Source organism: Argopecten irradians, chromosome 15, assembly GCF_041381155.1.
Source record: "Argopecten irradians isolate NY chromosome 15, Ai_NY, whole genome shotgun sequence".
In the NCBI taxonomy this organism is placed as follows: Eukaryota; Metazoa; Mollusca; class Bivalvia; order Pectinida; family Pectinidae; genus Argopecten; species Argopecten irradians.
In genome coordinates this window covers 14,987,846-15,015,207 of record NC_091148.1, presented here as the reverse complement: position 1 = coordinate 15,015,207, position 27,362 = coordinate 14,987,846, and the positions used below count along the sequence as shown (strand labels likewise).

General features: G+C 36.0%; 3 long non-coding RNA genes across 4 annotated transcripts; 1 reads left to right on the top strand and 2 right to left on the bottom strand.

Moving 5' to 3' along the window:
- Nucleotides 1-1,802: 1,802 nt before the first annotated feature.
- Nucleotides 1,803-6,393, top strand: LOC138309311 (uncharacterized). The gene is made up of 2 exons (XR_011206243.1): nucleotides 1,803-2,370; nucleotides 5,939-6,393. It is a non-coding gene; the product is annotated as an uncharacterized lncRNA (long non-coding RNA).
- LOC138309310 (uncharacterized) lies at nucleotides 4,359-5,932 on the bottom strand. 2 transcript variants are annotated; one of them, XR_011206241.1, is made up of 2 exons: nucleotides 5,462-5,932; nucleotides 4,359-4,603 (listed from the first exon to the last, which is right to left on the bottom strand). It is a non-coding gene; the product is annotated as an uncharacterized lncRNA (long non-coding RNA). The 2 variants fall into 2 exon arrangements; XR_011206242.1 differs by having other exon boundaries at nucleotides 5,466-5,932.
- Nucleotides 6,394-17,519: 11,126 nt separating the features above from the next.
- LOC138309700 (uncharacterized) lies at nucleotides 17,520-19,370 on the bottom strand. The gene is made up of 3 exons (XR_011206311.1): nucleotides 19,292-19,370; nucleotides 18,054-18,158; nucleotides 17,520-17,633 (listed from the first exon to the last, which is right to left on the bottom strand). It is a non-coding gene; the product is annotated as an uncharacterized lncRNA (long non-coding RNA).
- Nucleotides 19,371-27,362: the final 7,992 nt, after the last annotated feature.

The following is a 27,362-nucleotide window of genomic DNA, read 5'->3' as shown; positions in this document are numbered from 1 at the left end:
GCCACACAGTCAACCACAGTGTACCGTTATACGGCTCTTTTGATGTACATCAAATGACTAAATTACCTGTTCTATTCTGTTGCCTCCAGTTTTACTATGAGATAGTCCAGGGGTGTAGAGATCGAAAGTGATCGGAACCCCTGGAGTATCGAGGATGATGGCAGCTACGCGCCAGATTTGCACTATTTATAATAGTTTTCTCTTTATTCAAATAGTCATTAATTAGAAATTAATTTAAAATCATTATCTGAACCATTTTTGTCATATGTTAGTCATTTTTGTTTTTACCTGTAATTAATTATCTACATGTATGCCAGAGTTAATCCCTTACTTCCTGGGACAAACAGGAAAGGATTAAGCCTTAAATCAACTCACACCTCTCACTTACATTTGTAGACATGTTTATTGTATTCTCGCCCATTTTTGCCTTGAGAAATGCATGCCACTCTATTTTGAGAACTTTGAGTAAACAGGCAATTGCCACCCACCTGTCATAATTTAGAGTAGGTATAGGATTCTTATTTAAGGAGATACAACAAATAGGTAGTTAGTTGGTTAGAGAAAGTTAGTTAGGGACACAGAGAACAATAAGAATCAAGTTAATTATATGTGCCGTAACTGGGCGATAATTTTGACATGTAAAATTAAAACCTATGCATTGAAAGCACTGTAATTTTCAAAAAATTGGTAATTTTGGGTGCTGAATAACATATTAAAAGCTCATCTTGATTCGTGAGTATGAAAAATACGGCACATTTAACTAAGTTAAAAGAATCAAGCGGTCAGACTGATATTTGGATTTTACCCATACTTATGGGATTTTATATGAAGTTGATTATGGATATGTAGAATAATTTGACTAACTTATCATGGTGACTTGACTTTCCCCTACGACTTCAACTGTGTTTATATTTGTGACTATTCTGTTATTACTTGGACTATTGTCAACATGTTTATATTACCTCTCACTTGTAAATAAACAATCGTAACCTATACTATGTGTTAATCGTGCCCCGCTAATTCCCCAGCGTAAAGACGATGAGTTTGACAAACTACAACAACAATTCTAACGTGACTTGCCCAAACCGACCTGGGCATCGGTCACAGTGATATAAACTTTCACCAATCCTCAGATCCCTGTGGTGTTTTGGCGGGTCCCTATTGATATAAACTGTAACTAATCCTCAGACCCCCAGTGGGTGGGGCCAGCGGAATACATGGATTTGAGAAATTCTGGACCATATCTGACATATGATACACCTTGACCAGACTCTCCCTGCCATAAACCCATGGTCGGTCACCCACGTTAATTAGCCCATAATAGGAGCATAGTGGAGTTAAGACACTGGGTTTCAGACATCTTCTCTAGCCAAGGCTTGGAGTGTAACGTAATCAGAAGCCTTGGCTTGCGCGTGAGATGGGTTAATGCCACCATATCTACCCAGTCTGATCTTTCATCCCCATGACACTGGGTTTCAGACATCTTCGCTAGCCAAGGCTTGGAGTGTAACGTAATCAGAAGCCTTGGCTTGCGCGTGAGATGGGTTAATGCCACCGTATCTAACCAGTCTGACCTTTCATCCCCATGCCACCTGGGAACTTGACAATTTGTAGCCACGGAGATCTGAGAATTAGTCATGACTTTCCAGACCCCGATCGGCCCATCTTTTGTACTTTTGGGGCTGCTAGGATGATTATGTAAGAACATTATCGCCCTTTCCATACGAATACGTATTATTATGTAACTACGTAGAGTATGATATTTACCGATTTTTACGCTTAAGGCTATATAGCCTTACAGCGTATAGGGGATTTCAGAAAAGATGGCGTGACGTCACAGAAAGTTTACATCCGGGTCCTCAAAGGTACAAACACAGTATGGCGACTGATAAAAACAATAACAGATACGTACATCCCTGCTTCATAATCGATACTTTGTCAAAAGTTTACGCTTTCATACTTGCAAATTCTGATTTTGAATTGGTTTCTTATTGTTTCACAGGTTACGGATGATAACATTTTTATATTTTCGTTTGTTTATTGCTAAATTTTAGTGTCGAAGCCACCTATCGAAGCGCTGTCGGGCCATCACACGTAGGCCTACCCGGTTTTGTTAATACGTATAAATTCAGGTTGTGAAAAGGTGTTTATGAAAAGATGATCTATTTCAATTTATAATGTTTCTGTTATACATGAAAAACTGTTCACAATACGATATGATATAAACAAAACGTGCACCTGACCAGACCACGGCCGCTCGTGTATGGCTTCGTCGCTGGTAGATCACCGCGCGCAGGCCACAGCATTGTTAGGGAAATAAATCATATTAATAATTACCAACACTTTTATCTCAAAAAGTGCTTGTTTAAAGTGAATAGTCGGGCAAAGGAAACCAGTCTAAATGCGTTCTTTGGCCTTCCAAAAGTCATTGTATACCATAATGATGGTCAAGTTCTGCTTACGGTGTCCAGTTTTGACCATTGAAATTTTGGGGAAGCCCCGTGTAAATTTAGCACAGTTCTAAATATAAATTCTCCAAACTCTTTGAAAACGAGGCTGCGTGGAAATGTCAACATGGACATGTGTTTCTCAGTCGTGTCGGTTTCGTTTCGTGTGATAAACCACTAATGCGGTATGCAAATTGTTGTTTTGAGATGATAGATTTGATGCAAATGAAGTATTCTTACATTAATGACAATGCTTTGTAATCATTTTTCGATAAAAGCATCTTGTACATGGAAATCGACACAAATATTCGGCCGATGCAGAGATGGGGCCCCGGCAAGGGGCAATTATTGCAGCATAGCATTCGTCGTATTTTACATCAACCGAATCATGAAGGTTAAATACAAATAATCGTAACATAATTTCCCATTTAAAACCACACGAAAACGTTCCATAGAACGTCCATGCATGTAGCTGTCAAAGATGTGAAAATAAATTAGCTCATACATAGATATTTTACAAGTACAATATATGTGTTCAATTATTCGTGTAGTTTTTTGCAGAGATTTAATTAAATTATCTATGTCTCTGGTTGGTTGTTTTTTTTTTGTAAACAATATTTGAGTTCTGGAGAGAGATGACATGAATGTCCAGCTGGAAGGAAAGAAACTTTTATGATGTTATATGTATCGTACAATGTATATATGTAAACGTACATTCCATGTAGCTGCTATAGAATTACAACTAGGAAATTCTCTCAAACATTGATAATATTTAATTCTTCACATTCATGTAGGCCTATGCTGTGAGAATTAACACATCATATATATTTCCAGAAAACATATAGGCCTACATGTATGTTACTTTCCTTTTCTGTTGTTTCCTGTTCTTTTTTGTGCTCTGGAGAAAAAGATGATTGAGTTGAAGAAAAGTAATTAATTAAGAGAAATGTGTACCACAGTACTTTGTCTGTAGCCGAGGGGTTCTATACTGTTTTAATAGTCCAGTAATTAATAATTAAATTGAAAATTTCAAAATTAAGATGAAATTGTAAATTCCATTTTTGAATGAAGTGGTTCCCCTCCTTTGAGAGTACACAGTGTGTATACCCTTTTAGGTTTTTAGGAATAATACCTGAATAGGAACCTGAAATAACATGACAATCAATCAGGTATGTGTGTGTTGGGGGGTGGGGGGGCTAAAAGACAGAAGAATCATGAGGTTGGGAAGTTGTAACTTGAGTGGGGGGTTGAAATATAGAAGAAATAGCTACAGATAACTGGAAGTGGAAGGGTGCTTTATCATTGATCTGGTCATTGCATATTTGGGGTTTACATGGCTTTTTTTTTTGGTTATTTAGTCTCATTGATTTTGGAACAACTTTGAATCCATATTGTACTGTATATCTTTCTTTTTTCCGTGTGTAGCTATTTCTTCTGTATTTCACCCTCCGCCCAAGTCACAACTTCCCAATAGGTACCACTTTTTTGTTTAGAACTCAAATCAAAGACAGATGTACATAGTACTACATACTACATTTTAGTCTATGTGTTTGTCATCACTGTTACTACAGTATTAATACATAAATGGTCTATGTACAAGTTACACATAGACAATAAATGTGAAATTTGGTTCAGACAAAAAGATTTTTAACATTTCAGATAACTTGCTAGTTTTATGGTTTTATTTATATGTTGAGTCTACTCTCTTGTAAAGTAGAATTTAGAAATCCTAAGACAATGTTATCTATATTGCTATATGTAAAAAAAAAATCCTTATATTTTAAAAGTAATTGAAAAGCTATCTCACAAGCCCTGACAAACAAATGGGCAGGCATATGGATGCAAGAATTATAATCACTGGATCTAGAGGACTAATATAAACAAATATTTCTACAAAGTTAAACAATGAAAAAGTATTGCATCATAATTTTATTTAATGATTACAGTTGAAAGGAACATTCAATAAATTAATACTGTTTAAATGTTCTGTTCATGATCTTCTAGGTCCATATTGGAAAAGTTTACTTTCAAGAGCACTCAAATCAACATTCTTCAGTCTTCATATGATGCTAATTGTATGTATATGTATACATACACTTGTATACAGGTCCAAGGGATGAACTTTCTGTATTCATGTCACTATGCATGCATGGTGCCTGAAAAAAAGAACCAGCAATTTTTTTATATCTGTTGAATATCACAAAAATTGAAATGATCAATTTCAAATATATATAAATGAATAAATGTAGGTTCATTCTACAGGTTTTTTTTATTTTAGAGAAAACATTTTATAAGTTGTGAATGTGTCACTGATGCATTTGATAGAATCAAATATTGTTTCAAAAAAGATACAAAATTCATTATCTATTGTTCCAACAAAAATTCAGAATAATTATAAATGATACATGGCTGCAGTACATTTCAACTCTGTAAAGTTTGTCATATACACATGAACCAGGTACAGTTGTAATAAATATACAAACACTATTTATTATTATGACCAGAAATAATATATTGTATGTGTCCTCCAAATATATCTAAAGAACAAGCTAAAACCTACATGTACATATGTATATGTGTATATCAGAACATATACAATACAATTTTACCAATTAACCTACAATGTAAATCCTATATACAATGTATGTGTATAACACTACCAGAACATGTACAGAACAAAAATTTACAAATTAAAAATCTATAAATATATACATCAGAACTGTATGAATTGACGGTAGCATAATATTATAGATTAATTGAAACAAATCTTAGCTTGATAATGCACTAGCGGTTACATTCTAAGTGTACATGTATTACAACGGTACATTTTATAAATATACAGGGCATTCATTACCCCTAAAGAGGCCCCACGAAAGAACCGCTATTTACCCCAGGGTTACGTTTTACGCGATTGGGGAACAGGTATGAAACACGTGACCATATGTGACCACTCATTTATGAAAAAAAATACTGCTAGGGACTATTTACATAATGATCAAAATACGAAGACTCACTCACTATCAGCTGAGCAGGGAGCACCGGGTAGTAGGCCTAGGTACGTACAGTAGCGGTCCGGAGCCGCGTGCTCGTTTGAACTGTTCTCTTCACTATAACAAGTTGTATTAACACTCCCCATGCGTCGTAATGTTTACCGAGTCATTTGTTGGGATTGTCGCTGCTCCATTGCCTTTCCTATCGCATTTTAGGTGAGTCAGTTGGTTGTTTTGGCGGAAACCTTTTGGTTCAAAACTACGGTAGCCATGTTTTGTTTACTACGGAGAGTGTTGGATGTTGCGCATGCGTTAAGGTTGAACTGCACTCTTAGCCGTCCGGGAGGACTTTTAGGATTCCCATAGATATTATTATTTTCTTCGCATGTACAGCGATTTTGACGGAAAGTTTTATTTTTCTAATTCATAAGAAATTATACCGGATATATTAATACCATTTTTACCGATTTTACAGTCACTTGCCCGACTATTCGCTTTAAGATATATACTCGTTATTTTATATGTACATGTTGTTTTAATGGAATACTCTTGTATCATAACAAATTACGAATAGTAATTAAACTACTGTTTTACACGTATGACTGCCGATCTCGTAAAATAATATGGTGAAATCGTTCAGTTTTCATGCTGCAGATTTCATTTTTAATATTTTATTTTCAGTCGCTTTTATGCCATGGACTGCTGTGTTAAGTCTCAAACTGAAGTGGAATTACTTTTAGATAAATGGAATACATATTAGGTAGACTTCATTTAAATTGATATACATGTAAATTACAGATCGTAGTACTGTAAATGCCGACCAGGATACATTGCGAACGACTTCGAGAATCCTAAATACTCAAAGTTTTGTTTAAAAATATGATAAAAAGAACCTACAAACTGACTCATTTGTATGTTATAAACTAAATCCCAAAGTTGATGACAAAAAAAAATAACCAGAATACGTAATTTAATGACACTGAAAATGGACGAAATTCGGGTTCTCGGCTGTACTGTAATGGCTGCCGTGGGCTTGGGGTAATCTACGAAAGCAAATGTTTAATTTTTTGCACTAATCACAAATCGTAAAGTGTTTTATCAAGAAACACTTCGAAAGCAGTAATTGCTTATAATTATATTTTGAGGGACTTTGAATTTAATTTGTAATTTCAAGTTGATATTTGCAATATACATGTATATGTCAATGTTTAAACGTTATGGCGACCGTGTTTTCTCGTAGCCGTCGAAAATGGAGTATAAACAGAGTAAAATATATGAATACTATATGTTTAAATTTGTATAGTATTATAAAATATTTTTATTTACACTTTTTGAAATGCAAATAACGCAATAGTTCTCGGATTGGCGTACTATTTATTACAATAAAATGTAAACAAACATCGCAAGCGGCTGTGTTCCCACAATGTTTATGTGTACAGATATAAGAGTTGTACCTTTGAGCGCCCGGATGTACCTTTGTGTGACGTCATCGCCATCTTTTCTGAAATCTCCTATTGTCATTGCCTGCGATACCGGAAATACTGGAAATGCCTTTTCGACTACGACACCACCTAGCGTGAAAAAGTATTACACCTCAGGTCCAAAAAATCCGCTTTCTAAAGCAAATATGCTGTCATGGTGTAATTATGATTGCATGAAAAAAATCTGTAGTATTTCCTTAAGTGTTATATTTTCAAAAATGTGTCCAAAGCTATAATATCATTGTCTATTAATGGAAAATAGTGAGAATAATTTGCATGAATGATAGCGATCGATGACCTAAATTCTCGCCAATCATTTGCATATAGGATGAACTTCTAGTTTAGATAACACTAAATAAAGGAATTGACAGGATTTAAGTATGTATAAGTAGGGTTGGTATGGGTACTAAATTTTGTCCTCGTGTACCCGAATTTAAGTATCCGATCCGTACCTAGATACTCGACATGTATTCCTACAGTATGTGAACGTATTCCTATGTGAACGTATCAACTTCGTGAGTTTGCTTAGTGGTACAATTTACCGATGTTGTTTGGGGCGATCTGCAGATGGAGCAAATTTCAATGTAATCATAATGAAATGTGAGAGATTTATTCTCCAAAACTGCAAATGGCATTGGTATATCAATTTAATATCAATCGGTAACATCATACAATCGTAATGTAACAAGCTGACACAGCCCAGAATGTCCGTGACTGATGTTGTTTACCGCACATGCGCAACAGGAAGTACAAAAGAGTGACGTAGTCTTCATTCGGATAGCCTCTGGTGTTGTCATATACAGCATACCGATAGTGAAAGTAAACATGTGCGCCATTCATGATCACTTCTCCGATCATGGGAAATAAGAATTGCAACAATGCTGCTTGTGAACATGTCGTTAGCAGATGAAGTGTCATCCTTTGTGAGTAAAATAGAACAAAAGAGTGCTATTTTGTACTTCTTGTTACTGAATTTTACGTTTACACAGACATCTAACACTCAGTATCAGTATGTTTCGTCAGTATGCCCTGCCGGGAAGCCTACACATGGTTCCTACGTGTATTTTGACGGGTACCCGGGTACTTCCCCAACACGACCTGTGTGGCAATAATCAAGGCCTACAACATTCCATTCGTATTTGGACACAGAAACAGCAAAAATCGTAAGTGTTCATTTCGTTTTGCTTATACCTGTCTACAGTAAATAAATTACACATGAAGTGAACTTACGTGTCTCTGTGTATTTCTGCTAACGTATGTGATATAGATGTTTTATTTTATTACAAGAACAAGAACATTACTTTATATTTTGGAGCAGTTTCCTTTTCAAATTCGAAGTTGACAAAAATTAACTGCTAGCATTATTTTCTAATTTTATGACATACAATTTAATGCATTTAATTCAGTAGGTGTAACAGATTTAATTTGCCAAATTTTCCATATTGATACCGTGTTAATGGAGTGTCACATCACAAAACATAACAGTATGTAGGATTTTGTATAGTGTGTAACATACATGACAATGAATTAGCATATTAATGTAATCAATTAATATATAGCTACTGTTGTAGAGGAAAAGATATCACCTTCTGACTGACTCTGCTACAACAGTAGCTAATCAATATAGAGATACAATTGTAGCGGGATTGGACTGGGTCGATCATCGGTGACCAGGTAGCTCAGTCGGTAGAGCACTCGACTAGTGTTCTGAGGGTCCCGGATTTGAATCCCGGTCTGGCCGCTACATTTTCTCCTCTCCTGTTACAAAATTGGCGCCCAACTAAATAACCCACGTTGGTGGTATTTGGAAGATTCTCGTATGTCTTCGAGGGTGAAGACTTCGAGAAAGGAGGGAGGATTGTAGCAGGATTGGACTGGGTCAATCATCGGAGACCAGGTAGCTCAGTCGGTAGAGCACTCGGCTAGTGTTCTGAGGGTCCCGCGTTTGAATCCCGGTCTGGCCGCTACATTTTCTCCTCTCCTGTTACACAATCATGCATACACAATACATTTGCACATAATATACATGTGTGTATATGAAGTTTAAGAGACAAGTGTAATCACTAATAAGGCTAGATTTTATTAAGACAATTATTATCTCTGATTTAAAAACTAAAAACATGAGCTTAAAATATTGATAAAAATTAAAAATAAAAAGATTAAAAATGATGCTAATATATTAACTCAAATTACTTGTAAACAAGACTTCACAACTGACTTGAACTTAACAAAATTCTTTAAGTTTATGTTAGAGGACTCTATAACTTTTTATTGAAATTATTGCATATTTTGTTAAATTCTAAAAAATAACAGGACCCAATATTTGCTAGTCATCCACAGCAGACTCAAAATGTTGAAGAATTGAGATTATCAAGAAGCAGTGAAATAATACCGGGCATATATTAACTAGCTGCAATGGAAGATATATAAAGCTCTAGACAACTTTGTCGTCAGATCTAGGGTTACAATTCTGTCTAATTGACCGTAGTGTTGCAAAACATCTATTGATGAACATGACATAATTAGCGGACTGCAGGTTTCAAGTAAATTTGCAATTGAACAGATTTACGGTATGTAAAAACATATCAAAAAGCATACGTTCAGATGGACATGTATCACTAAAGAGTAAAATAAAAATAATGTTTTGTTATGTTATGCTATGTTATTTTATTCAAGTATTTTTGAATAAACATAATTAAACACAGTTCACTTCAGTGATAGGGAAGGAGATTTGTTACTATGCGACTATGTCCCCTTGAAATAAAATTTCGATGGGACATTTGATCAGACAATGCGCCAAAACAACATTTTCTAGGGACATTGAGGCGAAAACAAAAATTAACATCAGCATGTGTATCATCAATGTTTTATTAGTCACTCATTAGTCAGTGTACTGTTGATTCAGCAAATAAGTAAATAATGCTAGCAGATGAATTTGTTAACTGATAATTTAACCAGAAACTGCTTCAAAATTAGAAGTAATATTAAACTTTTTTTTTCTTGTTGTAAAACAAAACATTGATTATATGTATGTTAGCAGAAATACACAGACATGTTACCTAGTTCACTTCATGCGTCATTGTTTGTCAAATACAAAATCAGAAACATAAGTGGTATGTAGTTCATATACCGACCCAAAGACCAATTTATTTAATGTAGAAACAAAACGAAATGAAGGCTTACGAATTTTACTGTTTCTGTCTCCAAATACGGAAGGGATGTTGAAGATTACTAGCGTAATGCACGTGGTTGCGTTGTTCAGGTGTTCTTCAGATAAAGTTACGTGAATGTGATCGACCACATCGGGGGGATGCTAAAGAAATTGTCTCTGTCGCTTTCAAGCTGTTGAGTGAAAAGAATGGAAATTATCTCTCATAGATGATTTCGACCAGCAAGTACAGTATCAGATTTACATCTAGGTTCTAACGCAGGGAACTCCCTGAACAGTATCAGATTTTGCGTTATGACATCTTTGTTTACATCGGACCGCTTATACCATTGCTGAGTGTCACGTGACAAGTCGCTTATTTAGATGAAAAACACTTACACTCGAAGGCAGAACACGATAAATAGTTACATTTTCTTAAAAAAACGATAAACAAAACTCGATATTTCAATGCATTAGTGGTTTGTAATACATGTCATATAACCTCTGTATACATTTGACAAATCAGCGGGTGGGGAACCAATAAAAAAAGACCTTATGTCATCGTGTTTAGAAACCGGGGTCCGTCTCAAAAACCATAATATCTTACCGATGATCAATCAAAATGTCTAAGTATGTTTTTTGATGCGTCATTTATCCAACAAATGCGCGTATGGCGCAGGGCGCGTGGCCTTCCCTATCACTGCACTTTGATTGGCTTTCCCAAATGATTTACGTGTGTTGTTTGTTTGATTAATTAACGTCCTATTAACAGCTATGGCCTCCTATGTATGCAGTGTGTTGCGTGAATGTTGTGCGAGGTGCGTGTTTTGGGAGACTGCAGTAAATTCATGTTGTGTCTTCTTGTATAGTGGAACTGTTGCCCCACTGAAGCATGCAACTGAAGACACCAAACAACACTCCCCACCCGGTCACATTATACTGACAACGGGCAAACCAGTCGTCCCACTCCCCTTATGCTGAACGGTAAGCAGGAGCGGAAACTACATCTTTTATAGACTTTGGTCTGTCTCGGCCAGGGGACAGAACATAGAGCCTTCCTTACAGGGGCGAACGCTCATCTCAAGGCCAAAAGTGAGGCGGTGCCAATGGAGGCATTGGGAAAGATAAAGTAAGTTAGGAAGAATAGAAAAGATAAGATCCTAAATTTAGTCACCTTTTACGATCATGCAATAAGGGCAGCAGGTACAATTCTAACGCCCTACCTGCAGGTCCAACAAAAAATTGGTTACTTGTTGTTGAAGATTTCATGTGTGTAAGGGGTACCAGTGGGGGAAATCATTGCAAACAAATTATCATTAGATAAACCCAGAGAAGTCTGAATGTTTTTTCTGGTTGTTGGACATTATTCTCAGAAATCACATAAGGCGTTGCTACACGTACTGAATAGAAACATTGCCGGGAGCATGTGGAGCATCTAGATATAGCCTAACTGGTACTGTACGCTAGATGGCCATGACCTACTTGTAAAAACTGTCGGTACATGGGAGATGCTGAAACAAAGTTAGGCTTTACTTAGGGGATATTTGTGGATCTGTATGCGCTAAAGTAAAGTACAGTTTTAACCGAAAAGTTATGCTTGTATACTATGTATTTCACCAACTTGTCCAAGTACATGTAAATGTATATCAGTATAGTGTATATTTGACGGAAAACTTGTTAGCATAAGGAAAAGGCCCTCTTCACATTATGAACAACTTTATTGAAATAAATAAAAGTTTAAGTTTCATATCGCAGGTTGTATTATGTTCCTGGCGTCGTCATAATTACAATGGGTTAGTTGACCATTTCTGCGCCACAAGGCAAAACTTCAATTTATTATATTATAATTGTTATAAAAAGATTTTTAATTTTTTGTTTCGGAAAGGTAGCCTAGTGGCCCTTTCATGAATATCATGAAGTTGATAATCTTTTACATTGAATGTAAAAGCATTTGAATTATCATTATTCAAAAACGAGAATAAGAACTATGGCAGCTACCCTGGGTAACTGTGAAAAGAACAATTTGTCAAGCTTTCCTATCATTGCTTCCTAATAAACAATACTGTATGGTAGCCTTCTTAGCTTTTTGGGTAGCTAACACTTGTTTTTTATGTCTACTCATCTGAATACCTGCAAATTAAATTTCTTCACTTGCCTTAAGCTCTCAGTACTTTCAGTACTTTGATTTTTGTCTAGACTTCTAAAACGAATGGTCTTAAGGGACTCTAGTGGGTCCACAGGATTACGACGCGCGCCCGCGAAAAGATACTTTTTTTGCGCGCGCGTCGTAAACCTGTGGTGGGTCCATAATTCTATAAACTGTAACTAATTCTCCTATCTCTATGGATGTACAGACGTGTACCATCGAAGTACCAATAGGTTACTTTTAGACGTGTTCAGGAACTAGATAAAAAATCTCTAAAATCACATTCTAGATGTAGTTTTTATCTAGACCACGAAGACGTCAAAAAAAGTTCTATTCATGGCACTCTGGTGGGTCAAAATCGATATACAAATCCATGACTAATTCCCAGGTCTCTGGCCCAGAGTATTATCACATTGTGTTACTTCCACGAGACATCCAAACATCTATACAACCACAGGCGTTTGGCTCTACAGAAATTCTCTCTCTCTCTCTCTCTCTCTATATATATATATATATATATATTATATATAATATATCAAATAAACACAATTTAACAAAGCATGACAATTTATTGACTCGTGCCCTATCCGGGCCTCGAACTCACGCACCCAATCGCCTAGCCAAACATACCTGCGCCTTCTACCACTGCTCCACATCCACATCCCCATATAATACTGTGACACAGTATTACATATATCGGGATGTAGCCAAACGCCTGTGATACATCAACATTTGATACAGGGCACATTTGGAACGGATAACTATCACGTGTAGTCGTCTACCTCATCATAGGCTTTAGCATCCTGACCTCGATAGTCTAGGGGTTACTATTACAACATGTCATTGAAATTATATATATTAATTCTACTTCGATTTTATTGTTAACACAGAAAATAATTTTTCTTTTTATTCGGAGCGTATCTTTCATATACACATGTTAACCGTTTCTGTTTATTTAAATTCTTAGGCGTTTTACACAGACAGTTCGAATACTCATATATCAGAGTTACTTCCCTTCGTTTTACTCTGTAACTTAAAGGCCCACTTATACCTTTCTGGAGCAAAATTTAAAGGTTTCTTAAAAACATTAATAACAAAAGAAAATATATATCGGTGGCTTAAGATGAGGTTACCACACCAAACATATGCAAGATTTCCTGTCTAATGTACGATAACAGTGGAGATTCATTTCGGTGTTTTGCCGTCTGGCGCAGTGATAGTCAACTACCGCGCGGAATTTAGGACGACGGTGGGAAACATAAAACGACCCGCGTTATGAAAATTAACATTTTATTTATTCTAATTAAACAGTTCTGAAGGTGATGATAAGTGTGCTAGTAATTGTATAGTTAATAACTTCTGCGACTCTACAAAATTATTGATCTCGTTTTGCATTCTTATTTCAAAGATTAAAAGCCGTTTCGGAAAGGTAGTGGCCCTTTAATACCAAAACTGATGTAAAAATGAACCGTCGATAGTTTTCGTGTATTTGCGCTTAATTTCTTTATCCGTAAGGTATTTTGACTAGTTTTACAGGTACGTTTAATACAACCAGTGACTATCTAAATCTCTCGAAAAGGACGCAGACTTAAAATAACCAAATTTTCTCATTTTCCTCTATCCTAAATGATCACGCGAGGCATGATATAGCATATCGGCTTAGTGTTAAAACCCAGTTGATTTCTGTGACGTCATAACCCAAACATTGAGCTCTTCAGGGTGACGTCCTGTAGCCATCGTTCTTCCTGTAATTGCAATTGACAAAAACTAGAATCGAATAAATCTTTGGCATTTGCCAAAGGACTACATAGCTAATATAGAATATAAAGACCATTGATTCGGTCTATATGGTGTTATAACGCCTTGGTAGAATATCAAATAATGACCCCGAGCTACAGGTACGCCTTAATCGTCTTTCCACTGTGTTAATAAAAATACCATTGCCGTTCAAATTTCAGGCCCGCTTCAGGTCACCCTCGATACTCCAGTGGTTACTATTACTGACGTTATATCCATTTTTTACAACGATTGTGGATATAACGATATTGATAGTAACCCCTTGAGTATCGAGGATGGCTTCAGGTTGGAAACGTACCATAGCCCACGTTTTACTGGACTAATTTCGTTTTGCGGTTCTGCAACATTCCTGGATTGAGTGGAAAACGACTTTTTCAAAACAGTGTATTTTTGACCAATTTTCACACCTGAGTGGATTAATGACGTTCATGATTCATTTTTTGAAAAATGGTCACTATATATATATATATACACACAGGCGTTTGGCTCTATATATAAAGAGAGAAAGAGATAAATGTCTACAGAGCCAAACACCTGTGTGTAGAGACAGTTATCTTCACAGACAGGTTGAATTTTTATGCCAGTCATCCAGTTAAAGTCACACTATACGTAACTATCAACAAAAAGTCAAGTGAGATTCAACCCTAATATTGTTAGTATATATAGTATTTATAATGATCTCTTGATAATTTGGTACAGCAGTTGTTAAAACGACATTACAGTGTCGGCTATTTTCGGCTTGTTTGACTAAATGGGACCACCTAGCGATGTTCAATATTTATTTGATTTTTTAATCAAAACTTTCCGAATCATTTGACTTGAGCTGTTTATGGTAAATCGATGATAACCTGAATATAATTTTAAACATCAAAATTTTAGGGTACTCGAGTAGTGCCTTACTTATTCTGGTGCTCGAACGAAAAATTGAAAACTTCAAAAAGTCGTATTTTCTGTCAAATTTGATATTTACGTTCGATTTGTGATCGAATGATATTGGATACAGCCAAGTGTGATATGTCGTTAAAAAGGCAATTTTATGTGGTATTTTAAATCACAAGAAAAACGTGATTTAAGTATTTTTACTATGACCTATGCTAAGTAAAAGGCCCAATGGACATTAAATTTACCAGTGTTAATGTAGGGGGCGCTGTAGTCCTAATAATGGTCCAATCGGGTTTTAAGTATTACAGACATATGTGTATTAATGCAATTAACTAATCTAAATTGAAAAATCAAAAAAATATCGTGGGCGGATTTTCACCCTGTATGCAACACCTCCTTTTCTTATTTTCCTCTATCCTAAATGTCGACTTAGTGTTAAAACCCAGTTGATTTCTGTGACGTCATAACCCAAACATTGAGTTCTTCAGGGTGACGTCCTGTAGCCATCGTTCTTCCTGTAATTGCAATTGACATAAACTAGAATCGAATAAATCTTTGGCATTTGCCAAAGGACTACATAGCTAATATAGAATATAAAGACCATTGATTCGGTCTATATGGTGTTATAACGCCTTGGTAGAATATCAAATAATGACCCCGAGCTACAGGTACGCCTTAATCGTCTTTCCACTGTGTTAATAAAAATACCATTGCCGTTCAAATTTCAGGCCCGCTTCAGGTCACCCTCGATACTCCAGTGGTTACTATTACTGACGTTATATCCATTTTTTACAACGATTGTGGATATAACGATATTGATAGTAACCCCTTGAGTATCGAGGATGGCTTCAGGTTGGAAACGTACCATAGCCCACGTTTTACTGGACTAATTTCGTTTTGCGGTTCTGCAACATTCCTGGATTGAGTGGAAAACGACTATTTCAAAACAGTGTATTTTTGACCAATTTTCACACCTGGGTGGATTAATGACGTTCATGATTCATTTTTTGAAAAATGGTCACTATATATATATACACACACAGGCGTTTGGCTCTATATATAAAGAGAGAAAAATAGATAAATGTCTACAGAGCCAAACACCTGTGTGTAGAGACAGACTTATAATTGTTTACGAATATGACATTATACGGCAATTACATGATGGTCCATCTATAACTTACCTGTGGACTGATATTTTGACACGTGACGTGTGCTAATCAACAAAGCGTGACAGGTCACTAAACACCCTTCTTACATAATCTGGTTAGCCCCCTAATTAGCCAGGGTTGACCACGCGTTTTAGTTACAGCAGTATACAGGTATAGAGATTAACGCAGCACGACATTGGCTATATTAGGAAGTATTCTGATTTCAATATTTGATATCTGCTATTGGTATAAGACATTGACATTTTTCGTCTGATCCGTGTATGTTTTATTTTCAAGTAAAGACATTAATAAATGAACTTGAGCGAAATATCAACAAGTCGTCGGAAAGCTGAATTTATTTCATCAAAACCAAATTGGTCGAAAAATACCACTCCTGATAAATTATAAATATTTGTGATATGACGGTTCTCAAAAACTTGTTATATAGAATTAGAACCGCCAAATTACAGTAGAATTAAATGACAAAGATATATACTGGTGATTAGCAATATAATAATCGTGTACATGTATATGTAGTTCTAAACACCGCGGATACACTTATTATGTACATTTTATTGTGTAAAATTATGCAGAGATGGCAATTCATCTACGATAGGTACATCAATATATGTATGGTATAAATCCCTATTTCCAAGTGTATTCCGAACTATATCTGTGATTGAGAATATATTAAACATGTATCGGACATGTACATAGGTATTTGTGCCTTACAAATCGATATTCAGATTCAGATTCTTTATTTTGCTTAAGTGTTACAACTTATCGCAACATAATGCATAAGGTTCACACTTAGCCAACATTCTGAATATTTAGGTATACAGGTAAGGTATTTTGTTGGCCAATGGAGACTAGGTGTGAAAGACAGAACAATAGGAGATAATTACAGGTGAGGCTATAGGCTGTTTCATGAAACTTTCAAGTTTTATAGGTATGTACTTTATGTGATACCCCACTTTATGTAAAGGGGAAAAAACGCTTGATATTTTGTATTATATGTATTTTAAATAATAAACACACGTTGTATATCAGAATGCATACATCCAGTAGTAGATTTTGAATATAGCTACTACTTTCAAATAATTTCATTTTTAATGAATATATATCATAATGGACACAAAAAGTTATTACATTTTGAACATAGCTACTACTTTAGAGTCTGTAGAGTCCTCATGACGTCACAGGTAAGGGTTCAAAGCTTGGGGCTTCAGGTGAGTTCTAAGAAAAGTCGCATTATCTCTAATACCGTAATGGAAATCGTACTTTGTCCATTCTAAATTTTATCCAATGGTGCGTTTTGCAAGTTTTATACATCAAACCATTCCGTGTACACTAAAACGGAGAGAGAGAAGTACAGAAGTGAAAAAAAATAAAAATCAGTAAGATGATTATAACAATTATGTGTTACTTATTCCAGCTGTCTTTAGAAATTGCAAAAGTAAGAAATCTAAACGAAAGTTATATCCTCATTAAATATATATAATCCTCTATCTTCAGCCAGCCTCCGTATCCAGGTAAAATTGTACAGGTTTAGGTCGTTCATCGCAGTTGGTCCCTCATTGATTGGCATTTTTAACTGAAAAGCATATAAGAAAACGGTAGTTCAAGACAAAGTTATTTATAAGAAAAAAAAAACGTTCCAGATAACGAATCGGCAAAATAACCATTGTTCTCCCTTAAATAATTTTTCCTGCTGGTCCTAAGGACCGGCTGACCCTAAACGTTACTGGTCCTTACACAGTTACAATTCATCTCTATAGCTTACATAATTACTAGCAAAGTAATAGTTTTACTAACAAAATATATCTGCATATCCGGATTAGTATCGTAGGCTCTCAACAAAATTGGCCGAAAACCAGAATATTACCAAAATTTGTTTTGTACAGTTTAATCTTCAACCTTTCTTCAATTCTACTGCCATTTATGTTTTTTATATCTTCTATCTGGACCAAAAGTTGCCTATCAAAGGACCAGCTACATTATACAAATTGTCTACCTGACTATAAAATTGCCGGTCAAGGGCAGATGGACAGGCGTTAATTTTGAACGCTGAAAATAACGATCCCCGAAGGCGTCTCCTCCGGCGTATCTGGATCCGTATCTGCACGAGGACGTAAATGTGAAAAGTATCACATTTTAATAATGAGAATTATACAAAGAATGGTAATCGCATAACATGTAAAAATTGAAATTATTTAATATTAAACGTTGCTACTCATCCTATATTTCCAAGGGGACACAACAATTTCGTAAACCTAATTATATATATACATGTATATTTTAATCATCCTCATGATTAATTCTTATTATCTTACTTAGAACGACGAATTTCGTCGAACAAGTAGTTAAAACACCTTAAGATAAATGAACAAATAAATAAACAGTAATGATATTTTGTCTGGGTTTTGTCTTTTTCTTGCATAATGCATCCGAATGCGACATACATGTAGTGTGTATATCATGATATGTATATGAGTGTAAGTTGACCAATAATGGTTATGAAACAGGTTTTGAAAATCACAGGTAGGCGTGTCGGGCGCTGTATGCAAATATTGATATGATGAGCTGCGGGTCGATTACGTCACGCACCAAATAAGTCTCGTTACCACAATATAATATATTCTGATACCAAAAGGCGGATATCTTAGGAGTCCGACAACTGTTAACTAATAACTGATATTTTAGAAGCGATCTTTATAATTATGTTTTTAATTTTAATCCTCATTTCTTTGAACGTGATGATAATCATAACTTACAGTCCGCCCATACAAAACATGCTAGGTAAATATTACATGTACCTTATAAAATATGTGTTTTAACTTCATATAATTGACAGATCGCCAGCTGTCAGTCAAATCGCACATGACTTTGCATTTTGTATTGTGTGTGTGCTACGATGTATGCTCCGACATTGAAAAGAAACACGTGCGTTTGCGAGCACGAGACGTGTTTATATTACACATGGCGATCGGTCAATTCATTTTCAGTTTTACTTCTTTTACCCGTTTCGGTGTGACATAATTGTGTGTATGTGTGTGTTTTTTCCTTTTTACTTCAAATTAGTGTCTCATAAGTCAGTTTGTGTGGATATCATTATCATAATATTTTCATATGTACTAGTACTCTGATGAAAACTCGGTTGTTTTTATGTGATTTTGATATGTGACACTCAAATAACATAAAATGTACTGATACTCCAAGTGATCGCGTCTAGATCTTGAAAGGAGTACTCACTTCATTTTAGCGTGAACAATTGCAAAGTGAAAAATCGTTGCACTATTCTTTTGATAGTTGAGAATAGTTTTCCTTTACATGACATATCACTATAACATTTTCCAATAAACAGGTTTCATGGTACATCGTTTTAGCTAGTAACAGCAAAGATGGCGGTCCTACACTCTGAAAAATGATTATCAGCACTAGTAAAGAAGGTATCGTAAAAGTATTTCATGAAAGTAGAAGTTGTTTAATGTGTTTACGTTATTGGAAAATAAATGCGATAGAAATAAGCATAACTTAGTCGTCGAATAGCACCCACTTCAACATTTATGGTCATTTCGTCCATTTCGATGTATCGTAGGTGTAACGCTGAGTGAAGTCGTATAAATTAGATAATATTTGAAATTGACTGAAAGCATCATCGTTAACACTTTTTCTTCAAAAATGAATATAATGACAGGCACTTACCGTTTTGGCTGGAATATGCGATGTTGGTATTTTTACATTGAACAGGCATATTCATCGTATTTTGTTTCCCCGCTGGTCGATTTCAGGTCTTTCCAGATAAATATATATTGCACAGTGAGGATATCGAGGACAAGTAACAACATCCAGTCAATTGTTTTATTTTTTATCTTAGTTTCAAACAATTTGCATCGTATAAAACACTTCATACAAATAATATTTTCATCAAACGTTAGGTATGTTCAGCTAAAGATGGCGTACTTAGACAATTTACATAATAAATAAACTACATACATATACATGTAATTACATGAAGCAAAGCATTCTATAACGTTGCATGGTAAAAGTAAATAAGGATTTTGAGAGGAATTATCTGACATTAATTTGAATTGGTTAAAAATATCTACTGTATATATTCTGAGTATAAAATTAAAAGAGGCCATATCGTACAAACATCATTCAGATGGTAAAAAATACCAGTTAGTTAAAGACATTTGAAATACAGGCCATATGCATATTGTTTGAATTTGTCTTCACGACCATTTGTATGTCATCATGCCAAAAAAGGGATATTTTGATAAAAACGACGAAACTATACGACACATTCTAATAATAGATCAGTATATATATCAAATCTTGAATTAGTGTCAAATTTTAGGAAAGACAACACATGGACATATAACAGTATATACTTATCAATAGTATATTTTATTAAAATATTGAATAGGATTGATTCACAAAGCTCGTGATTTTAACACATCATTTCTATTTAGAAAATTTCAAGTTTCTGTCATAAATGTTTTTTATTGTGATGTTCCTGAATAGCAAGATTGTTCACATAGAAGGTTAATTCTTTTAGTTGTTAGCATAACTATACTCGTCCCTTTAGTATAAGATTGTGTACATGCTAAGGAAGCCATCGCGGCATGTAATACAAAGCTGAAACGATGACAATATCTACCAAAAGATCGCTGGTGACAAATCGATGCCGAAGTGTATCATATCGCTACCGAAGCAGATCATATCGCTGTCGGAGCGGGATCGCTGCCGGAGCGGATGATCTCGCTGCCGGAGCGGGATCGCTACCGGAGCGGATGATCTCGCTGCCAGCGGGATCGCCGCTGGAGCGAGCATTAAATCGCTAAGCTGAGCGGGACCGCCGCGGGAGCGATCTCGCTTGCGCGGATCCGCAGCGAGTTCCGGGGCGAGTTCGCTCGATTGTCGCTCGTCGCTCGCGGCGCGATTTAGTCCCGAATCAGCCTTCGGGTAGTGTACATTGTACATGTATGTAGGCGGGTTAGAATCGCTCAACCACTGAAAAAACCAAAGTTGAAGAAACCTCAATCAGGTAAGAATATTTGTGATATTTGCTTATTGCGTTCCAGTGTAATTATTTAAAGGAATTAATGTTAAATGGTATTGTTTATATCTTTAAGATACATGTTATTGATTTGGGTTTTAGTTTTACCAAAGCCTTACAAAATCTCAGTAAAGTACAGTATTTCTTAAAATTGAAACCCCGTAAGTGCGAACTATTCCAAACACGTGTCTCCTATCTGGGCCATGTGGTGTCAGAGAACGGAATAAGCTGTGACCATTGCAAAAGTAGGTCAGTGCTAGAATGGTCTGAAGACTGTGACAAGTCATTTAATGAGCTAAAATCATTGTTTACAAGTCCTCCTATCCTCAGCTATCCAGACCTCCATAATCCTTTTGTACTAGATACAGATGCTAGCAATTACGGTCTGGGGCTGTTCTGTCACAAATTCAGGATGGGGAGGACCACCCATAGGGAACTTTTGGCTGTGGTTATAGAGTTTACAGTTAATATATTTTTATCCGGTAATAATAATAAATTAATGATGTATAAAGGCTTTGTAGTTGTATAAGAGTTCTTGTTCATTCCAATGTTTGTCTAACGCATTTTTGAAGGAGTTTATATTTGACGCCATCACTACATTCTCTGGTAGATCGTTCCATATCTTAGTAGCTCTTAGTGAAAAAAAGTTTCTCCTAATCTCATAGTTAGATCTTGTATGGAATAACTTCCTCCTATGCCCCCTGCTGCTCTCGCGGTCCGTTGCATCTTTCCATAGAGATAAAATGTTACAACATTCGGAGTCATATACTACATCTAAAATTTTGAAGAGTTCCTTCATGTCTCCTCGTATTCTTCTATATGCCAATGTTGGTAATTTCAGTTTCTCCAGCCTTTGACTGTATGCTAGATGTGACATTCCTGGTAGACATTTTGTCGCTCTTCTTTGGACACTTTCTATCATTTCTATATGCTTCTGTAGGTAAGGCGCCCATACGGGGCAAGCATAGTCCTCCTAATGAGACCGAACTAAGCATTTATATAGCGGAATAAATGATTTGATGTCTAAAAACTGAAAAGTTCTTCTCAAAAGTCCAAAAATGGAATTGGCGTTTTTTACTTTCTCTGATATATGGCTGTCGAAGCTTAACGTGGAATCTACAACTACTCCTATATCTTTTTCTTGGTCTAGATGTTGCAGTGTTTTTCCATTGAGCTGGTATTGTATAATTTCCTCACATTGGTTTCTTGTTCTCTGTTTGTGTATCCTCATGTGTTTGCATTTATCTGGGTTCATTTTTAGAAGCCACGTTTCACTCCATTTCGACATTGTATCTAAATCACTTTGCAGATCTAAAGCATCATCTTTGTAAAGCATCTAAAGCATCAGCTTTGTATTACTGTACAGTGTAAATTCTTAATTAATGATCGATCCTTAAATGTCATACACCAAAATGGAGATGGGATTATTCCCTTTCCAATGATGTCTTCAAATATTCGCTGATATTTCTGTGTCGGTAGTAATCGACTTACCTGTATTTTTCTCACTATATGTCTCTACTAAACCCAAGCCAATTTAGACCACCAGTGGGCGTGGCCTAATCTTTCGTTCTGACAAGTGTGACGTCAGCCTGAATGGCCTTATTTGACTTTTGTGTTTTCTGTGTTCAGTGAAGTGATACAGGAAAACAACATGACGAACAATGAGCAGTGACAAATATTATACAGATATTTACAATTGAAATGCTTGCTAAACTTTAGTAGGTCCTTTCTATCACTGTAAATTAACGTTCTTTTAAAGCTATTTAGTTTCATGATTTCCATTTCAAAACAATTAACAAAGATAAATATTTGCGGTTTTAACAATTGAATGATAATTCATATCAATATAGATATTAATTCGTGGAGATAAACTTTCGCTACTTTACTCGGATTGCGAATTTTGCGAAAGTTTGATTAATTAACGTCCCATTAACAGCTATGGTCATGTAAGGACGGCCTCCCATGTATGCGGTGTTGCGTGTATGTTGTGAGAGGTGCGTGTTTTGGGAGACTGCGGTATGTTCATGTTGTGTCTTCTTGTATAGTGGAACTGTTGCCCTTTTTATAGTGCTATATCACTGAAGCATGCCGCTGAAGACACCACACGTGAAAGAAAGTTGGTTACAATTGGTTAACAATACACCACTACTTATTAAGTTGTACTTGCGAGCAAGAGCATGACCTTAATGGTCATCTGATTATAAACAATACAGCAAAGCTAAGATTTTTACAAACTCTAGGCCTATTTCCATTTCCCAAAGGATCTTGTTAACCAACTTATAATCCATGCAGACCTCTAGAACTATTAGCGTAAAATAGGTGATCACTGGGATGAGTCTGGACTTGTTTTCCTTCAGTCTTCAAATTCATAACTTGCTTATTTTTTTATAATATGTTTAACAGAGAGACGTGTTCGACAAATTGTGTTCAGAACTGGTCTGATAAAATCTTTAAAGAATGCTTATATTAAAGCGTTAATATTTTGTATCATTTTGTTCACACAGCCTATGACAACAGAACCCTCTATGAAGGCCATCGAAAATCTACTAATAAGCAGAAAAACAACAAATCAAACCACAACAGAAAATGCACTGAAAACATTGAAATTGCACAAAGCAAACAGAAGGCAAGATACGCTAACATAAACAGGAAAAAGGAGTCAACCGAATTCAAAGCTGGTGACAGAGTGCTTGCCTATAATATAAGAAAAGATGGTAGAAAAACTACAGGATTACAGAAAAATTATGAAGAACCATACACGATTGTAGAAATCAAAGGGAAAAATGCAAAACTAGAAAGAAAAGTAAAAACCTTTATCTAAAGTCAATGTTGACCGACTGAAATTTTTTGTAGAATCTAATCGCCGAAAACATTAAAATATTGATAAAACAAAAACAGGAGCAACGACATATGCAAATTTGTTAGCAAATTTACAGGAAACTTGATAATAAATATGCTTCTCTTAAGATGAATAACCACTTAATTTAGAGTTATGGTCATAATAGTACGTACTATATACAGCAACTATAAACAGCAGCTGACATACATTTCATAATTCCGCTAGCTGCATTTTCAAAAGTATAATTACTAACGGGTTGCATAACATCAAAAGGAATTATTTACTACTAGATCACTAAGGAAGGTACATGCGTCAAAAAATGAATCATGCTATGGAACTATAATAATCATGTGTGTTGCGATCCTTGTATTGGTTTCTTATTGTATATATATCTTTTTTAATATGTAGAACCAATGGAAAATTACTGTAGAGAGTGCTGCCTTACATACACAGCAGATTCTTTATGGGGGAGAGAAAATTGACATCCTCATTTTTCACCTTTACTATACAGATAACTTTTATTAAAACTCCCATGGTCTATGACTTCATTTCTTTAATATCAAGACTATATAGGACCTAATATTCCATGTTAATTAGACATCAAATCCAATAATAGAATCAGTCATTTGTTCTCTCTTTTATGCTCTAAATCTTAATTGAACAAATGCATCAATGTGACTCATCTTTCATAGATCAAATGCGACTCCTGTCCAAAGTGGTTCCACAAAGCATGCGAGATGGACATTCGTGCAAACTTCAGAAACAAAAGACCGGCAATACCTCTGCAGAATTTGCCTGAAAGATTTTGTGCCTGAGGTATTTGAAAAATTAGATTAAAACATGACTTTTTAAGTTAAACATTGAATGCATGGTAGAGCTTCGGCAAATAAATCCATTGCTCATTTATTTTTCTTGCAAAACAAAGTAAGCCATCAACCCTTTTCATGTTTAATTGAGGAGAACACATTATTTCTTGTTCAGACAACAGTTCGGTGTTAAAATGAGCTTTGTTTTTCATTGATAGCAAAAAGTATAAATCAAGTGATAGTGTATACTGACATACATACGTCCTATTAACAGCTATGGTCATGTAAGACGGCCTCCCATGTATGCAGTGTTTTGCGTGTATGTTGTGCGAGGTGAGGGTTTTGAGAGACTGCGGTATATTAATGCTGTGTCTTCTTACATAGTGGAACTGTTGCCCTTTTTATAGTGCTATATCATTGAAGCATGATGCCGAAGACACAGTCAGTAATTGTTTGTTAACAAACAAAGATCCATGTGTCCAATTACCATTTGAACCAGCTGCTTCAGGGTCAAAGCCACCATTGGTCTCGCTCAACCACTGAAAAAACCAAAGTTGAAGAAACCTCAATCAGGTAAGAATATTTGTGATATTTGCTTATTGCGTTCCAGTGTAATTATTTAAAGGAATTAATGTTAAATGGTATTGTTTATAACTTTAAGATACATGTTATTGATTTGGGTTTTAGTTTTACCAAAGCCTTACAAAATCTCAGTAAAGTACAGTATTTCTTAAAATTGAAACCCCGTAAGTGCGAACTATTCCAAACACGTGTCTCCTATCTGGGCCATGTGGTGTCAGAGAACGGAATAAGCTGTGACCCTTGCAAAAGTAGGTCAGTGCTAGAATGGTCTGAAGACTGTGACAAGTCATTTAATGAGCTAAAATCATTGTTTACAAGTCCTCCTATCCTCAGCCATCCAGACCTCCATAATCCTTTTGTACTAGATACAGATGCTAGCAATTTCGGTCTGGGGCTGTTCTGTCACAAATTCAGGATGGGGAGGACCACCCATAGGGAACTTTTGGCTGTGGTTACATTTTTTGGGTCAGAAATTTACTGTTCGTACAGACCATGCTTCGTTGATCTGGTTAAAAGACTTATGCTGAGGGAATATTAGCAGGTGGTTGAGTATCATAGAGATGTATGACTTTGAAATAGTGCACCGTCCTGGTTGAATGCATGGAAATGCAGACGAATTGTCAAGACTTCCAACTAGACCATGTAAACGAGTAGACTATCAAGACTGTAGTCCCCGGGGTGGGTGGGGGTTAACAGGCTTGGAACATGTCCCGGAATACACCTTGTCTGTTGGAGTAAATCTTCTCAGTGCCTGCTCTTCGGAAGAATCATTTATTAATTGGGTGAGTCCTGGGCAGTAGAGAAAATAAAATCCTTATAAAGTTTAGATGAGCACATTGCTGAAATCATTTCTTTAAAACAAGAATGTACCACGAAACCATCTAGATCTCGGATGTGTTTGTGGCCCTATGGTAATGATGGAGTCATGTACCTTACGGATTTAAACAGTGAAACAGAAGACAATTCAAAATTTTTTAACACCTTATTGTTTAAGGAATTATATTATGAACCAACTGCATAATGGACCCACTTCCGGCCATCTCGGTAGGGACAAAACTATTGCTTCTGTTAAGCGAAGGTTTTTTGGCCAGGACTTACCGAGTCAATAAGACAGTGGTGTAGGAAGTGTGACCAGTGTGCACGCAGAAAATCAGGCCCAGGTCCAAGTAATTCTGCTCTTAGGTCCTCCATAGCTTATGTGCATAGACCAATAGATAGAATAGATATCGACATTCTGGGAGGTCTGCCTAAAACAAATAATAATAACAAGTACATCATTGTAATGAGTGATTATTTTACAAAGTGGGTGGAAGCATTTACTACCCCCAAGCATACCGCCCTTACAATTGCAGATAAACTTTGTTCTGAATTTTTCAGTCGTTTTGGAGTACCTAGACAGATTCATAGTGACAGGGGACAGGAATTTGAGAGTGAATTGTTTAAATGTATGGCTGAGAAACTCGCTGTTGAAAAGAGCCGTACTACCCCGTACAGACCACAATCAGATGGCCGTGTCGAACGGTTCAATAGAACGTTGTTACAGATGCTCTCATCGCTTGTAATTCAGGACTGGGATGATCATTTACCATTCATGTAAATGGCTTATAGGGCAATATGTCACTCCAGTACCGGATATAGTCCAAACATGTTAATGTTGGGTAGGGAGACAACACGCCCGTAAGATGTGGTGGTAGGGGTACCTAAAAATGGCCCAGATTACTGCCCTAGTCAATATGAAGCCTGGTTACAAGAATCAATGAGAATTTTTTGGGTAAGCACATGATAATTTAGGTGTAGCAGCTACGAGACAGGTGAATTATTTTGATAGGGGGTTAAAATCTAGGACTTATTCAGAAGGTGATTTTGTGTGGCGATGGTATTTACCAGCAGTTTTTTTGTAATTTGGGACAAGGTTTGACTGGGCCGTATAAAGTCCTGAGGATATACACAGATATTACATATCTAATTCAAAAGACTCCCAAGTTCCATCCAAATAGTGTCCGTGTAGATCACCTTAAGCCTTACCAGGGGAAG